This window comes from Dipodomys ordii, unplaced genomic scaffold, assembly GCF_000151885.1.
Source record: "Dipodomys ordii isolate 6190 unplaced genomic scaffold, Dord_2.0 Scaffold308, whole genome shotgun sequence".
Lineage (NCBI taxonomy): Eukaryota > Metazoa > Chordata > Mammalia > Rodentia > Heteromyidae > Dipodomys > Dipodomys ordii.
This window is the reverse complement of record NW_012267524.1, coordinates 34,101-38,734: the sequence shown is the minus strand read 5'-3', so window position 1 is coordinate 38,734 and position 4,634 is coordinate 34,101.

Below are 4,634 nucleotides of genomic sequence, written 5' to 3'. Positions count from 1 at the left end.
TTAGAAACACATGCATGAAAGAAAAAAACATTAAAATACATATCTAAGGGTTCATTTGAGGATATATTTGTATCTTCTGTGAGTACAGAAGGAAAGAACAACAATCCTTACTCCTCATCTTTTTAAGTTTGAATGTGTTTTATGCTAGAGTTCAATTACTCATTTAAGAAGTAAGTTATTACTTGTTACTATGAACTATCTACTGTGCTTGGTGCTAGAGAATTTCTCATCCTCTGGAGGAGAAAGGCAGGTGTACAGGCCATTCTAATAAAGGACAGTGGATATCTTCATGAAGGTTTAGATAGGATTTTACTGGCTTCCTCCAGAAGGTTCACCAACCCTGGATAGGCAATAAGAGCCAATTATATCTCCAAAAAGGGTGTTTCATAGCTCCTAAATTAAGTATTGGATAACATGCATAAATTAGCTAGAAAATACTGAAGGAAAAGTTCATAGCCACTGCACAGAAGAGAGTAAAGTATTTACAAAACCACAGATATTTCAGGAAAAACAACAAAGCAAGGTATGACAATCCAGCTGTTCTGTGATCACAACAATCATATAGTTAACACTGGATTTATTCCCCTCCTGAATTCCAAATTTCTCATTCTTGAATTTTTGACTAGGTTCCTTTTTAATTTTTCCTTTTCCTTTATGCTCCCATTCTGTCACTAAACTCCCTCTCTTTGAAATGTACACACTATGTAATTTTTTATGTTTTTATTGTAAAAATAATGTACAGAGGGGTTACAGTTATAAGGTAATGAGTACATTTCCTATCGAGCATTGTTACCTCTTCCTTCCCTCCCACCTCCTCAACTCCCCCCTCCTCCAAGTTGCAAAGTTCGTTTTCTACATAGTGTCTTGTAGTGCTCATTGTTATGATGGGTCAACCTGTATCCTTGTTTCAGCGTTTTGTTATTTCCCTTCCCCTCCCCCAAATAGAAAAATGTATACACAAGATGCAGGGAACCGACATCCAATACAGTGAAAACAGGGGTTTTCCCTTATTTGCAATAACTGGTATAAGTCGAGGACAAGCAGAAAACGACAAAAGCTATGTACATCTGACCATATAAGATGATGTTAAGTGAAATAAACCCCAAGATAGGGACACAACTTGTTTTTCCTTTCTTGCTATTGTTTTTAATGTATCTAAAATGTACTATGTGATTTTTGTGTGTGTGTTTCTCTTGGATGTTCTTCCCCCATAGTATAACCCCTGTTAACACTAATCTTAATCTTTACTTTCCTAGCCCAGGTGCCAATACGCTATTCCTAGACGATGATGATTGTTGGTTGTTGTTGTTGTTGTTGTTTTGGTCTGTCAACATATTCTACTGCCATTAGTGTTATTGAATTTTATCATATTCATTAACTGCATGAAGCCCATCCTTCAAGCCCAGCAGTAAATCTTCATCTGGCCCCATCTGGCTTTTCTAATCATAGCCCTCATTAGGCATCTACATTATCCCTTCCCTCAGCAAAGTGGCCCCATTCATTCATTATATTTCCCCCACCCTGTTTCCCCCATACATGTAACTTCCTAACTAAATTCAACTTCCCTAACTAAATTCTGCACCACTGCTCCCTTTCAAGTGAACCAAACCATGCTTATATCTCTATGCCCAAGAACCATATGATTTAATATTTTTAAACAATTTTAGTAAAAAAAGAAAAATAAGTGTTTCTTGGAACCTACTAATTACAAAATTCTTTAACACTCTATGAATTGTTATTTTGCCATAGGGATATTAAAGGCTCAATGCTGTGGCCACAGCTAATGAACATAAATTCAAGTCATTAGAGCTACAATGTTCTGTGATCTTTTTACCTGTGCTATTTCATCATTGTAGGCATCATTATCATTGCTACAACAATCTAGCCATTACTATTCATGATGATAACTGATATTTGAGGTTATCTAAGAAATACCTCCTAAAAATTTAGAGAAGACTACAGATAGTTGGGAAATGGTGAGATACGCAAAAAAAATAACAACAAAATATTCTTAAAATCTTGAAGGACATGGACTCTCAAATATAGGAAACTCCACAAGTTTAAGCATATTACAAAATTAGTTCACCCCAGACAAATCATAAGGAAGACATAAGACAAAAAGTTTAATAGCTCTTGGTATACCTTAGTCTCCAAGTACCTTAGCCTATTTTCAAATGCACATAGCCTGAAAATGATAGCATCACATTTATGTATAACCGGGGATCAGTTTATTGATTTGTTTCTTTGCGGTCACCTGAAAAGAGAGTTTTGGAGATTCACAAGGAGAATCCTTTTAGAATATAATGATTCACTCTGGCTGACATCTCTGGCTGCATTTTGAAGTAAGCATGTTTGGATATAAAAGAACAGACCAATGAGAGTACTTGCCACAATGAAAGAAGGCAAATCCAGAGGGCAAACAGAAGCAAGATAAAGAGTTTACATTATACTTCCTTAAATTTGGCTTGAAGCCAATTCTCCCTAGTATAGATGGGAATTTTCAGAAAATTATCAGAAGATAAACTTACAAGCCTCAACAGCAAATTGGGTTATTCCTGTAACAAACCATATCTCAAAAAAAAAGAAAGAAAGAAAGAAAAAAGAATACAACAACATGGCAAAGAAGGCAGCAAATTAAGGCTGAGATTCAGCCCTAGTTTCAGACTATCCTTCATATAAAATCTTGGAAAGTGCTCCACCCTTAGCAACTATAAGGAGGAAAGATGTCACCTGCTCTGCTTATCTCATTTACCAGAAAGAACAAGTCTACCAATATAACATCTTACTTGTTTCCAACTTATGCAAACACATGAACTATTGTAACTATTATGTCAAAGAAACCATAATATAGATTTGTAGCTTCAGCCTAGGCTCAGTATAATTAAAACCATCACAAGGCTCCATAAGAAAAACTTTCTTTTTGAAATATATTTTATTGTTATTATAGAGGTTAGGTACAGAGGGGTTACAGTTACATAAGTCAGGTAATATGTACATTTCTTTTTTTTTTTTTACCATATTACTCCTTCCCTCTTCCCCCCCCACCAGTTTTGCCCTCAAATCTCCACCCACAAGTTGTATAGTTCATTTTCCACATAGTGTCTAGTAAGTACTACTGCTGTATTTGTTCACCCTTTGTTTATCTTTTTTGGTATCCCCCTTTACCCTCCCAAAACAAATAAGCTAACAAATAAGACAAAAGGAAAAGATAACCAAAACAGCAACAACAACAAATCTCTTTTTTTCATTTCTTGGAGTTCATTTAAAAATATTATTTTTATGATCATATGCACATAGCTATTGAGTCTTTGTGATCCTCTGCTATGAATATCCACCATTTGGTCTCACTGTGTGAATGTCTAGGAACCTGTATAATTTATCATGTCTCGGTGTATTTTTTACCATCCACTGTGTTTACTTGTAAAATTTATAGGCACTCTAGCTGCCTAGATGGAAATTTCTCAATCTGTGTTTCTTTGGGTTTGGCTTACTTCACTTAATGTAATTTTTTCCAAATCTTTCCATTTCTTTATGAATGATACAGTATAATTATTTCTGATAGATGAGTAGAATTCCATTATATATGTGTGTGTGTGTGTGTGTGTATATATATATATATATTCCACTATATACAATTCACACACACACACACACACACACACACACACATCCCATTTTCTTGATCCATTCATCCACCAAGGGGCATCTAGGGTGATTCCATATCTTGGCTGTGGCAAACAATGCTGTAATGAATATGGTCTTGTTCAACCACTATGGAAAGCAGTATTGAAGTTTCTCAAAAGACTAAACCTGCAGGGTGCCGGTGGCTCATGCCTATAATCCTAGCCACTTAGGAGGCTGTGATCTGAGGATGGCAGTTCAAAGCCAGCCCAGGCAGGAAAGTCCAGGAGACTCTTATCCCCAACTAAGCACGAGAAAACTGGAAGTAGTGCTGTGGCTCAAGGGGTAGAGCGCTAGCCTTGAGATAAAGGATTCAGGGACAAGCTCAGGCCCAGAGTTGAAGCCCCATAATGGACAAGAAAAAAAAAAGACTAAACCTATGACCCAGCAATTCTACTCCGGGGCATTTGTCCAATAGACCATAAAAAAGGCCACATTGAAGCCATCCAAAACTTTGTTCTTATGTGGTGAGCCTTCAAAAGTATTACAACAGACAATTCTCATCTACTCAAAGTGAGTATTTGTCAAGCTCATAACACAGAACCCAGAGCAGAGTCAGAGTTTACCCAGCCACCCATGGGCTCTGTGAAGGTAACAAAAGCATTAGTTTGAATGTTCAGACCCAAATGTGTTATTATCCACAAGTGGACCTCACTTGTGTTTTTTCTCTTTGTCTCTGCATCTTCCCTTTCAAAAAAACAATGAAGCATGTAATTACTTGATTTTCACACAAATAGCCAATTGTCTCAAATAACAGGGAGATGAGGCAAATTTAATTCTGAGAGCACAATTTCTATGCCTGTCATTGGAAATGTATCCATTTGGCTTATTTTTGCTAGATTCCAATGAACACTTTTTTTTTTTTTTTGGCGGTTGTGGGGCTTGAACTCTGGGCCTGGGCGCTGTCCCTCAGCTCTTTGGCTCAAGGCGAGTGCTCTACCACTTGAGCTACA